The following is a 10000-nucleotide window of genomic DNA, read 5'->3' as shown; positions in this document are numbered from 1 at the left end:
GTGCTGTAGGTAATTTTATAGTGCCATAACATTCTTTTCTATTACATTTTAAATTTAATTTTTTCAACTTATCAATGAATTTACTTGAGTTAAGAAGTAATAGAGGTCTAAAGTTAATGTTTTTGAGCACCTACAGCCAAACCACACTGGACATGCCCAATCTCGTCTGATCTTGGAAGCTATGCAGTGTTGGGCCTGGTTAGTACTTGGATGGGAGACCACCTGTGAATACCAGGTGCTGTAGGTAATTTTATGCAGCCATAACATTCTTTTCTTTTACATTTTACATATAATTTTTTCAACTTATCAATGAATTTACTTGAGTTAAGAAGTAAAAGAGGTCTAAAGTTAAGGCTTTTAGCACATACAGCCAAACCACAGTGGACATGCCCAATCTTGTCTGATCTTGGAAGCTATGCAGTGTTGGGCCTGGTTAGTACTAGGATGGGAGACCACCTAGGAATCCCAGGTGCTGTAGATAATTTTATACTGCCATAACAGTCTATTACATTTTACATTTAATTTTTTCAACTTATCAATGAATTTACTTGAGTAAAGAAGTAAAAGAGGTCTAAAGTTAATGTCTTTGAGCACCTACAGCCAAACCACACTGGACATGCCAAATCTCGTCTGATATTGAAAGCTATGCAGTGTTGGGCCTGGATAGTACTTGGATGGGAGACCACCTAGGAATCCCTGGTGCTGTAGGTAATTTTATACTGCCATAACATTCTTTTCTATTACATTTTACATTTAATTTTTTCAACTTATCAATGAATTTACTTGAGTTACGAAGTAATAGAGGTCTAAAGTTAATGCTTTTGCACACCTACAGCCAAACCACAGTGGACATGCCCAATCTCGTCTGATCTTGGAAGCTATGCAGTGTTGAGCCTGGTTAGTACTTGGATGGGAGACCACCTGGGAATACCAGGAGCAGTAGGTAATTTTATACTGCCATAACATTCTTTTCTATTATATTTTACATTTAATTTTACAACTTATCATTGAAATTACTTGAGTTAAGAAGTAAAAGAGGTCTAAAGTTAATGTTTTTGAGCACCTACAGCCAAACCACACTGGACATTCCCAATCTCGTCTGATCTTGGAAGCTATGCAGTGTTGGGCCTGGTTAGTACTTGGATGGGAGACCACCTGGGAATACCAGGTGCTGTAGGTAATTTTATACTGCCATAACATTCTTTTCTATTACATTTTACATTTAATTTTTTCAACTTATCAATGAATTTACTTGAGTTAAGAAGTAATAGCGGTATAAATTGAAAGCTTTTGGGCACCAACAGCCAAACCACACTGGACATGCCCAATCTCGTCTGATCTTGGAAACTATGCAGTGTTGGGCCTGGTTAGTACTTGGATGGGAGACCACCTGGGAATACCAGGTGCTGTAGGTAATTTTATACTGCCATAACATTCTTTTCTATTACATTTTACATTTAATTTTTTCAACTTATCAATGAATTTACTTGAGTTAAGAAGTAAAAGAGGTCTAAAGTTAATGGTTTTGAGCACCTACAGCCAAACCACACTGGACATGCCCAATCTCGTCTGATCTTGGAAGCTATGCAGTGTTGGGCCTGGTTAGTACTTGGATGGGAGACCACTTGGGAATACCAGATGCTGTAGGTAATTTTATACTGCCATAACATTCTTTTCTATTACATTTTACATTTCATTTTTCAACTTATCATTGAATTTACTTGAGTTAAGAAGTAAAAGAGGTCTAAAGTTAATGTTTTTGAGCACCTACAGCCAAACCACACTGGACATGCCCAATCTCGTCTGAACTTGGAAGCTATGCAGTGTTGGGCCTGGTTAGTACTTGGATGGGAGACCACCAGGGATTACCAGATGCTGTAGGTAATTTTATACTGCCATAACATTCTTTTCTATTACATTTTAAATTTAATTTTTTCAACTTATCAATGAATTTACTTGAGTTAAGAAGTAATAGAGGTCTAAAGTTAATGTTTTTGAGCACCTACAGCCAAACCACACTGGACATGCCCAATCTCGTCTGATCTTGGAAGCTATGCAGTGTTGGGCCTGGTTAGTACTTGGATGGGAGACCACCTGGGAATACCAGGTGCTATAGGTAATTTTATATAGCCATAACATTCTTTTCTATTACATTTTACATTACATTTTTTCAACTTAGCAATGAATTTACTTGAGTTAAGAAGTAAAAGAGGTCTAAAGTTAATATTTTTCAGCACCTATAGCCAAACCACACTGGACATGCCCAATCTCGTCTTATCTTGGTAGATTATGCAGTGTTGGGTAAGGTTAGAACTTGGATGGGAGACCACCTGGGAAAACCAGGTGCAGTAGGTAATTTTATACTGCCATAACATTCTTTTCTATTACATTTTACATTTAATTTTTTCAACTTATCAATGAATTTACTTGAGTTAAGAAGTAATACAGGTCTAAAGTTATTGTTTTTGAGCACCTACAGCCAAACCACACTGGACATGCACAATCTCGTCTGATCTTGGAAGCTATGCAGTGTTGGGACTGGTTACTACTTGGATGAGAGACTACCTAGGAATCCCAGGTGCTGTAGGTAATTTTAAACTGCCATAACATTCTTTTCTATTACATTGTACATTTAATTTTTTCAACTTATCAATGATTTTACTTGTGTTAAGAAGTAAAAGCGGTCTAAATTTAATGCTTTTGAGCACCTACAGCCAAACCACAGTGGACATGCCCAATCTCTTCTGATCTTGGAAGGTATGCAGTGTTGGGCCTGGTTAGTACTTGGATGGGAGACCACCTGGGAATACCAGGAGCTGTAGGTAATTTTATACTGCCAGAACATTCTTTTCTATTACATTTTACATTTAAATTTTTCAACTTATCAATGAATTTACTTGAGTTAAGAAGTAATAGAGGTCTAAAGTTAATGTTTTTGAGCACCTACTGCCAAACCACACTGGACATGCCCAATCTCGTCTGATCTTGGAAGCTATGCAGTGTTGTGCCTGGTTAGTACTTGGATGGGAGACCACCTGGGAATACCAGGTGCTGTAGGTAATTTTATGCAGCCATAACATTCTTTTCTATTACATTGTACATTTAATTTTTTCAACTTATCAATGAATTTACTTGAGTTAAGAAGTAAAAGAGGTCTAAAGTTAATGTTTTTGAGCACCTACAGCCAAACCACACTGGACATGCCCAATCTCGTCTGATCTTGGAAGCTATGCAGTGTTGGGCCTGGTTAGTACTTGGATGGGAGGCCACCTGGGAATACCAGGAGCTGTAGGTAATTTTATACTACCATAACATTCTTTTCTATAACATTTTACATTTAATTTTTTCAACTTATCAATGAATTTACTTGAGTTAAGAAGTAATAGAGGTCTAAATTTAATGCTTTTGAGCACCTACAGCCAAACCACACTGGACATGCCCAATCTTGTCTGATCTTGGAAGCTATGCAGTGTTGGGCCTCGTTTGTACTTGGATGGGAGACCACCTGGGAATACCAGGTGCTGTAGGTAATTTTAGACAACCAAAACATTCTTTTCTATTACATTTTACATTTCATTTTTTCAAATTATCAATGAATTTAATTGAGTTAAGAAGTAAAAGAGGTCTAAAGTTAATGTTTTTGAGCACCTACAGCCAAACCACACTGGACATGCCCAATCTCGTCTGATCTTGGAAGCTATGCAGTGTTGGGCCTGGTTAGTACTTGGATGGGAGACCACCTGGGAATACCAGGTGCTGTAGGTAATTTTATACTGCCATAACATTCTTTTCTATTACATTTTACATTTCATTTTTCAACTTATCATTGAATTTACTTGAGTTAAGAAGTAAAAGAGGTCTAAAGTTTATGTTTTTTAGCACCTACAGCCAAACCACACTGGACATGCCCAATCTCGTCTGAACTTGGAAGCTATGCAGTGTTGGGCCTGGTTAGTACTTGGATGGGAGACCACCTGGGATTACCAGGTGCTGTAGGTAATTTTATAGTGTAATAACATTCTTTTCTATTACATTTTAAATTTAATTTTTTCAACTTATCAATGAATTTACTTGAGTTAAGAAGTAATAGAGGTCTAAAGTTAATGTTTTTGAGCACCTACAGCCAAACCACACTGGACATGCCCAATCTCGTCTGATCTTGGAAGCTATGCAGTGTTGGGCCTGGTTAGTACTTGGATGGGAGACCACCTGGGAATACCAGGTGCTGTAGGTAATTTTATGCAGCCATAACATTCTTTTCTATTACATTTTACATTTAATTTTTTCAACTTATCAATGAATTTACTTGAGTTAAGAAGTAAAAGACGTCTAAAGTTAATGTTTTTGAGCACCTACAGCCAAACCACACTGGACATGCCCAATCTCGTCTGATTTTGGAAGCTATGCAGTGTTGGACCTGGTTAGTACTTGGATAGGAGACCACCTAGGAATCCCAGGTGCTGTAGGTAATTTTATACTGCCATAACAGTCTTTTCTATTACATTTTACATATAATTTTTTCAACTTATCAATGAATTTACTTGAGTTAAGAAGTAAAAGAGGTCTAAAGTTAAGGCTTTTAGCACCTACAGCCAAACCACACTGGACATGCCCAATCTCGTCTGATCTTGGAAGCTATGCAGTGTTGAGACTGGTTTGTACTTGGATGGGAGACTACCTAGGAATCCCAGGTTCTGTAGGTAATTTTATACTGCCATAACATTCTTTTCTATTACATTTTACATTTAATTTTTTCAACTTATCAATGAATTTACTTGAGTAAAGAAGTAAAAGAGGTCTAAAGTTAATGTTTTTGAGCACCTACAGCCAAACCACAGTGGACATGCCCAATCTCGTCTGATCTTGGAAGCTATGCAGTGTTGGGCCTGGTTAGTACTTGGATGGGAGACCACCTAGGAATCCCAGGTGCTGTAGGTAATTTTATACTGCCATAACAGTCTATTACATTTTACATTTAATTTTTTCAACTTATCAATGAATTTACTTGAGTTAAGAAGTAATAGCGGTATAAATTTAATGCTTTTGGGCACCTACAGCCAAACCACACTGGACATGCCCAATCTCGTCTGATCTTGGAAACTATGCAGTGTTGGGCCTGGTTAGTACTTGGATGGGAGACCACCTGGGAATACCAGGTGCTGTAGGTAATTTTATACTGCCATAACATTCTTTTCTATTACATTTTACATTTAATTTTTTCAACTTATCAATGAATTTACTTGAGTTAAGAAGTAAAAGAGGTCTAAAGTTAATGGTTTTGAGCACCTACAGCCAAACCACACTGGACATGCCCAATCTCGTCTGATCTTGGAAGCTATGCAGTGTTGGGCCTGGTTAGTACTTGGATGGGAGACCACCTGGGATTACCAGATGCTGTAGGTAATTTTATACTGCCATAACATTCTTTTCTATTACATTTTACATTTCATTTTTCAACTTATCATTGAATTTACTTGAGTTAAGAAGTAAAAGAGGTCTAAAGTTAATGTTTTTGAGCACCTACAGCCAAACCACACTGGACATGCCCAATCTCGTCTGATCTTGGAAGCTATGCAGTGTTGGGCCTGGTTAGTACTTGGATGGGAGACCACCAGTGATTACCAGATGCTGTAGGTAATTTTATACTGCCATAACATTCTTTTCTATTACATTTTAAATTTAATTTTTTCAACTTATCAATGAATTTACTTGAGTTAAGAAGTAATAGAGGTCTAAAGTTAATGTTTTTGAGCACCTACAGCCAAACCACACTGGACATGCCCAATCTCGTCTGATCTTGGAAGCTATGCAGTGTTGGGCCTGGTTAGTACTTGGATGGGAGACCACCTGGGAATACCAGGTGCTATAGGTAATTTTATATAGCCATAACATTCTTTTCTATTACATTTTACATTACATTTTTTCAACTTAGCAATGAATTTACTTGAGTTAAGAAGTAAAAGAGGTCTAAAGTTAATATTTTTCAGCACCTATAGCCAAACCACACTGGACATGGCCAATGTCGTTTGATCTTGGAAGCTATGCAGTGTTGGGAATGGTCAATACTTGGATGGGAGACCACCTGGGAATACCAGGTGCTGTAGGTAATTTTATACTGCCATAACATTCTTTTCTAGAACATTTTACATTTAATTTTTTCAACTTATCAATGAATTTACTTGAGTTAAGAAGTAAAAGAGGTCTAAAGTTAATGTTTTTGAGCACCTACAGCCAAACCACACAGGACATGCCCAATCTCATCTGATCTTGGAAGCTATGCAGTGTTGGGCCTGGTTAGTACTTGGATGGGAGACCACCTGGGAATACCAGGTGCTGTAGGTAATTTTATACTGCCATAACATTCTTTTCTATTACATTTTACATTTAATTTTTTCAACTTATCAATGAATTTACTTGAGTTAAGAAGTAATAGAGGTCTAAAGTTAATGCTTTTGCGCACCTACAGCCCCACCACACTGGACATGCCCAATCTTGTCTGATCTTGGAAGCTATGCAGTGTTGGGCCTGGTTAGTACTTGGATGGGAGACCACCTGGGAATACCAGGAGCTGTAGGTAATTTTATACTGCCATAACATTCTTTTCTATTATATTTTACATTTAAATTTACAACTTATCATTGGCTTTACTTGAGTTAAGAAGTAAAAGAGGTCTAAAGTTAATGTTTTTGCGCACCTACAGCCAAACCACACTGGACATGCCCAATCTCGTCTGATCTTGGAAGCTATACAGTGTTGGGCCTGGTTAGTACTTGGATGGGAGACCACCTGGGAATACCAGGAGCTGTAGGTAATTTTATACTGCCATAACATTCTTTTCTATTACATTTTACATTTCATTTTTTCAACTTATCAATAAATTTACTTGAGTTAAGAAGTAATAGCGGTATAAATTTAATGCTTTTGGGCACCTACAGCCAAACCACACTGGACATACCCAATCTCGTCTGATCTTGGAAACTATGCAGTGTTGGGCCTGGTTAGTACTTGGATGGGAGACCACCTGGGAATACCAGGTGCTGTAGTTAATTTTATACTGCCATAACATTCTTTTCTATTACATTTTACATTTAATTTTTTCAACTTATCAATGAATTTACTTGAGTTAAGAAGTAAAAGAGGTCTAAAGTTAATGGTTTTGAGCACCTACAGCCAAACCACACTGGACATGCCCAATCTCGTCTGATCTTGGAAGATATGCAGTGTTGGGACTGGTTTGTACTTGGATGGGAGACTACCTAGGAATCCCAGGTTCTGTAGGTAATTTTATACTGCCATAACATTCTTTTCTATTACATTTTACATTTAATTTTTTCAACTTATCAATGAATTTACTTGAGTAAAGAAGTAAAAGAGGTCTAAAGTTAATGTTTTTGAGCACCTACAGCCAAACCACAGTGGACATGCCCAATCTCGTGTGATCTTGGAAGCTATGCAGTGTTGGGCCTGGTTAGTACTTGGATGGGAGACCACCTAGGAATCCCAGGTGCTGTAGGTAATTTTATACTGCAATAACAGTCTATTACATTTTACATTTCATTTTTTCAACTTATCAATGAATTTACTTGAGTAAAGAAGTAAAAGAGGTCTAAAGTTAATGTCTTTGAGCACCTACAGCCAAACCACACTGGACATGCCCAATCTCGTCTGATAAAGGAAGCGATGCAGTGTTGGGCCTGGATGGTACTTGGATGGGAGACCACCTAGGAATCCCTAGTGCTGTAGGTAATTTTATATAGCCATAACATTCTTTTCTATTACATTTTACATTACATTTTTTCAACTTATCAATGAATTTACTTGAGTTAAGAAGTAATAGCGGTATAAATTTAATACTTTTGGGCACCTACAGCCAAACCACACTGGACATGCCCAATCTCGTCTGATCTTGGAAACTATGCAGTGTTGGGCCTGGTTAGTACTTGGATGGGAGACCACCTGGGAATACCAGGTGCTGTAGGTAATTTTATACTGCCATAACATTCTTTTCTATTACATTTTACATTTAATTTTTTCAACTTATCAATGAATTTACTTGAGTTAAGAAGTAAAAGAGGTCTAAAGTTAATGGTTTTGAGCACCTACAGCCAAACCACACTGGACATGCCCAATCTCGTCTGATCTTGGAAGCTATGCAGTGTTGGGCCTGGTTAGTACTTGGATGGGAGACCACCTGGGAATACCAGGTGCTGTAGGTAATTTTATACTGCCATAACATTCTTTTCTATTACATTTTACATTTCATTTTTCAACTTATCATTGAATTTACTTGAGTTAAGAAGTAAAAGAGGTCTAAAGTTAATGTTTTTGAGCACCTACAGCCAAACCACACTGGACATGCCCAATCTCGTCTGAACTTGGAAGCTATGCAGTGTTGGGCGTGGTTAGTACTTGAATGGGAGACCACCAGGGATTACCACGTGCTGTAGGTAATTTTATACTGCCATAACATTCTTTTCTATTACATTTTAAATTTAATTTTTTCAACTTATCAATGAATTTACTTGAGTTAAGAAGTAATAGAGGTCTAAAGTTAATGTTTTTGAGCACCTACAGCCAAACCACACTGGACATGCCCAATCTCGTCTGATCTTGGAAGCTATGCAGTGTTGGGCCTGGTTAGTACTTGGATGGGAGACCACCTGGGAATACCAGGTGCTGTAGGTCATTTTATGCAGCCATAACATTCTTTTCTATTACATTTTACATTTCATTTTTCAACTTATCATTGAATTTACTTGAGTTAAGAAGTAAAAGCGGTCTAAAGTTAATGTTTTTGAGCACCTACAGCCAAACCACACTGGGCATGCCCAATCTCGTCTGATCTTGGAAGCTATGCAGTGTTGGGCCTGGTTAGTACTTGGATGGGAGACCACCAGTGATTACCAGATGCTGTAGGTAATTTTATACTGCCATAACATTCTTTTCTATTACATTTTAAATTTAATTTTTTCAACTTATCAATGAATTTACTTGAGTTAAGAAGTAATAGAGGTCTAAAGTTAATGTTTTTGAGCACCTACAGCCAAACCACACTGGACATGCCCAATCTCGTCTGATCTTGGAAGCTATGCAGTGTTGGTCCTGGTTAGTACTTGGATGGGAGACCACCTGGGAATACCAGGTGCTATAGGTAATTTTATATAGCCATAACATTCTTTTCTATTACATTTTACATTACATTTTTTCAACTTAGCAATGAATTTACTTGAGTTAAGAAGTAAAAGAGGTCTAAAGTTAATACTTTTTAGCACCTATAGCCAAACCACACTGGACATGGCCAATGTCGTTTGATCTTGGAAGCTATGCAGTGTTGGGAATGGTCAATACTTGGATGGGAGACCACCTGGGAATACCAGGTGCTGTAGGTAATTTTATACTGCCATAACATTCTTTTCTAGAACATTTTACATTTAATTTTTCAACTTATCATTGAATTTACTTGAGTTAAGAAGTAAAAGAGGTCTAAAGTTAATGTTTTTGAGCACCTACAGCCAAACCACACTGGACATGCCCAATCTCGTCTGATCTTGGAAGCTATGCAGTGTTGGACCTGGTTAGTACTTGGATAGGAGACCACCTAGGAATCTAAGGTGCTGTAGGTAATTTTATACTGCCATAACATTCTTTTCTATTACATTTTACATTTCATTTTTTCAACTTATCAATGAATTTACTTGAGTTAAGAAGTAATAGAGGTCTAAAGTTAATGTTTTTGAGCACCTACAGCCAAACCACACTGGACATGCCCAATCTCGTCTGATCTGGGAAGCTAAGCAGTGTTGGGCCTGGTTAGTACTTGGATGGGAGACTACCTAGGAATCCCAGGTGCTGTAGGTAATTTTATACTGCCATAACATTCTTTTCTATTACATTTTACATTTAATTTTTTCAACTTATCAATGAATTTACTTGTGTTAAGAAGTAAAAGCGGTCTAAATTTAACGCTTTTGAGCACCTACAGCCAAACCACAGTGGACAT

The 10000-nt window shown here is 37.5% G+C and overlaps 8 non-coding genes and 31 pseudogenes across 8 annotated transcripts; all 39 read left to right on the top strand.

Moving 5' to 3' along the window:
* Positions 1 to 12, top strand: part of LOC148472476 (5S ribosomal RNA) — a 119-nt pseudogene extending 107 nt beyond the window's left edge.
* A 116-nt stretch (positions 13 to 128) lies between these two features.
* On the top strand, positions 129 to 247 carry LOC148472475 (5S ribosomal RNA; annotated as a pseudogene).
* A 115-nt stretch (positions 248 to 362) lies between these two features.
* On the top strand, positions 363 to 481 carry LOC148472474 (5S ribosomal RNA; annotated as a pseudogene).
* Positions 482 to 592: 111 nt separating this feature from the next.
* Positions 593 to 711, top strand: LOC148472473 (5S ribosomal RNA; annotated as a pseudogene).
* Positions 712 to 827: 116 nt separating this feature from the next.
* LOC148472472 (5S ribosomal RNA) lies at positions 828 to 946 on the top strand (annotated as a pseudogene).
* A 115-nt stretch (positions 947 to 1061) lies between these two features.
* Positions 1062 to 1180, top strand: LOC148472471 (5S ribosomal RNA). Its single transcript, XR_015873400.1, has one exon. It is a non-coding gene; the product is annotated as a 5S ribosomal RNA (ribosomal RNA).
* A 116-nt stretch (positions 1181 to 1296) lies between these two features.
* LOC148472470 (5S ribosomal RNA) lies at positions 1297 to 1415 on the top strand (annotated as a pseudogene).
* Positions 1416 to 1531: 116 nt separating this feature from the next.
* On the top strand, positions 1532 to 1650 carry LOC148472469 (5S ribosomal RNA; annotated as a pseudogene).
* A 115-nt stretch (positions 1651 to 1765) lies between these two features.
* Positions 1766 to 1884, top strand: LOC148472468 (5S ribosomal RNA; annotated as a pseudogene).
* A 116-nt stretch (positions 1885 to 2000) lies between these two features.
* Positions 2001 to 2119, top strand: LOC148472467 (5S ribosomal RNA; annotated as a pseudogene).
* Positions 2120 to 2706: 587 nt separating this feature from the next.
* Positions 2707 to 2825, top strand: LOC148472466 (5S ribosomal RNA; annotated as a pseudogene).
* Positions 2826 to 2941: 116 nt separating this feature from the next.
* On the top strand, positions 2942 to 3060 carry LOC148472465 (5S ribosomal RNA; annotated as a pseudogene).
* A 116-nt stretch (positions 3061 to 3176) lies between these two features.
* Positions 3177 to 3295, top strand: LOC148472464 (5S ribosomal RNA; annotated as a pseudogene).
* Positions 3296 to 3411: 116 nt separating this feature from the next.
* Positions 3412 to 3530, top strand: LOC148472463 (5S ribosomal RNA; annotated as a pseudogene).
* A 116-nt stretch (positions 3531 to 3646) lies between these two features.
* Positions 3647 to 3765, top strand: LOC148472462 (5S ribosomal RNA). The gene has a single exon (XR_015873306.1). It is a non-coding gene; the product is annotated as a 5S ribosomal RNA (ribosomal RNA).
* Positions 3766 to 3880: 115 nt separating this feature from the next.
* Positions 3881 to 3999, top strand: LOC148472461 (5S ribosomal RNA; annotated as a pseudogene).
* A 116-nt stretch (positions 4000 to 4115) lies between these two features.
* Positions 4116 to 4234, top strand: LOC148472460 (5S ribosomal RNA). The gene has a single exon (XR_015873305.1). It is a non-coding gene; the product is annotated as a 5S ribosomal RNA (ribosomal RNA).
* A 116-nt stretch (positions 4235 to 4350) lies between these two features.
* Positions 4351 to 4469, top strand: LOC148472459 (5S ribosomal RNA; annotated as a pseudogene).
* A 115-nt stretch (positions 4470 to 4584) lies between these two features.
* On the top strand, positions 4585 to 4703 carry LOC148472458 (5S ribosomal RNA; annotated as a pseudogene).
* A 116-nt stretch (positions 4704 to 4819) lies between these two features.
* Positions 4820 to 4938, top strand: LOC148472457 (5S ribosomal RNA; annotated as a pseudogene).
* A 111-nt stretch (positions 4939 to 5049) lies between these two features.
* LOC148472456 (5S ribosomal RNA) lies at positions 5050 to 5168 on the top strand. The gene has a single exon (XR_015874500.1). It is a non-coding gene; the product is annotated as a 5S ribosomal RNA (ribosomal RNA).
* Positions 5169 to 5284: 116 nt separating this feature from the next.
* LOC148472455 (5S ribosomal RNA) lies at positions 5285 to 5403 on the top strand (annotated as a pseudogene).
* Positions 5404 to 5518: 115 nt separating this feature from the next.
* LOC148472454 (5S ribosomal RNA) lies at positions 5519 to 5637 on the top strand (annotated as a pseudogene).
* Positions 5638 to 5753: 116 nt separating this feature from the next.
* Positions 5754 to 5872, top strand: LOC148472453 (5S ribosomal RNA; annotated as a pseudogene).
* A 351-nt stretch (positions 5873 to 6223) lies between these two features.
* Positions 6224 to 6342, top strand: LOC148472452 (5S ribosomal RNA; annotated as a pseudogene).
* A 116-nt stretch (positions 6343 to 6458) lies between these two features.
* LOC148472451 (5S ribosomal RNA) lies at positions 6459 to 6577 on the top strand (annotated as a pseudogene).
* A 115-nt stretch (positions 6578 to 6692) lies between these two features.
* Positions 6693 to 6811, top strand: LOC148472450 (5S ribosomal RNA; annotated as a pseudogene).
* A 116-nt stretch (positions 6812 to 6927) lies between these two features.
* Positions 6928 to 7046, top strand: LOC148472449 (5S ribosomal RNA). The gene has a single exon (XR_015873759.1). It is a non-coding gene; the product is annotated as a 5S ribosomal RNA (ribosomal RNA).
* A 116-nt stretch (positions 7047 to 7162) lies between these two features.
* LOC148472448 (5S ribosomal RNA) lies at positions 7163 to 7281 on the top strand (annotated as a pseudogene).
* Positions 7282 to 7397: 116 nt separating this feature from the next.
* LOC148472447 (5S ribosomal RNA) lies at positions 7398 to 7516 on the top strand (annotated as a pseudogene).
* Positions 7517 to 7862: 346 nt separating this feature from the next.
* LOC148472446 (5S ribosomal RNA) lies at positions 7863 to 7981 on the top strand. Its single transcript, XR_015874499.1, has one exon. It is a non-coding gene; the product is annotated as a 5S ribosomal RNA (ribosomal RNA).
* A 116-nt stretch (positions 7982 to 8097) lies between these two features.
* LOC148472445 (5S ribosomal RNA) lies at positions 8098 to 8216 on the top strand. The gene has a single exon (XR_015873304.1). It is a non-coding gene; the product is annotated as a 5S ribosomal RNA (ribosomal RNA).
* A 115-nt stretch (positions 8217 to 8331) lies between these two features.
* LOC148472444 (5S ribosomal RNA) lies at positions 8332 to 8450 on the top strand (annotated as a pseudogene).
* Positions 8451 to 8566: 116 nt separating this feature from the next.
* Positions 8567 to 8685, top strand: LOC148472443 (5S ribosomal RNA). Its single transcript, XR_015874352.1, has one exon. It is a non-coding gene; the product is annotated as a 5S ribosomal RNA (ribosomal RNA).
* Positions 8686 to 8800: 115 nt separating this feature from the next.
* LOC148472442 (5S ribosomal RNA) lies at positions 8801 to 8919 on the top strand (annotated as a pseudogene).
* Positions 8920 to 9035: 116 nt separating this feature from the next.
* LOC148472441 (5S ribosomal RNA) lies at positions 9036 to 9154 on the top strand (annotated as a pseudogene).
* A 350-nt stretch (positions 9155 to 9504) lies between these two features.
* LOC148472440 (5S ribosomal RNA) lies at positions 9505 to 9623 on the top strand (annotated as a pseudogene).
* Positions 9624 to 9739: 116 nt separating this feature from the next.
* LOC148472439 (5S ribosomal RNA) lies at positions 9740 to 9858 on the top strand (annotated as a pseudogene).
* A 116-nt stretch (positions 9859 to 9974) lies between these two features.
* LOC148472438 (5S ribosomal RNA) overlaps positions 9975 to 10000 on the top strand; it is a 119-nt pseudogene continuing 93 nt past the window's right edge.

This window comes from Taudactylus pleione, unplaced genomic scaffold (genome assembly GCF_031769625.1).
Source record: "Taudactylus pleione unplaced genomic scaffold, aTauple2 ptg000967l, whole genome shotgun sequence".
Lineage (NCBI taxonomy): Eukaryota > Metazoa > Chordata > Amphibia > Anura > Myobatrachidae > Taudactylus > Taudactylus pleione.
The sequence above is the reverse complement of the archived record's forward strand: the minus strand, read 5'-3'. Positions and strand labels throughout refer to the sequence as shown.